Genomic DNA, 323 nt, shown 5'->3' with positions numbered 1-323 from the left:
GCAAGTGGTTCTCAGAATTGGCTACATTAGGATCACTGGGAATCTTTTTTAAAATCCTGATTTCTGGGCCTCATCCTCCGAGGGCCAGCTACCCTCATCCGAGGATGAGGCCCAGAAATCAGGATTTTAAAAAGATTCCCAGGTGATTCTAATGTGCAGTCAAGGTTGAGAACCACTGTTTTAGTGGCTGCAGGCACCTCGCCGAGGGCTCCACAGAGATTAATTACCTCCATAGGGCTCACAACAAAACTGAAGAGTAGGTATGGTTTTGCTCACTTTGTAGATGAAGAAAGTGAGGCACAAAGAGTTTAAATATTTTGCCC

This window comes from Myotis lucifugus, unplaced genomic scaffold, assembly GCF_000147115.1.
Source record: "Myotis lucifugus unplaced genomic scaffold, Myoluc2.0 scaffold_58, whole genome shotgun sequence".
Classification (NCBI taxonomy): domain Eukaryota; kingdom Metazoa; phylum Chordata; class Mammalia; order Chiroptera; family Vespertilionidae; genus Myotis; species Myotis lucifugus.
Note: the sequence above shows the minus strand (reverse complement) of the source record.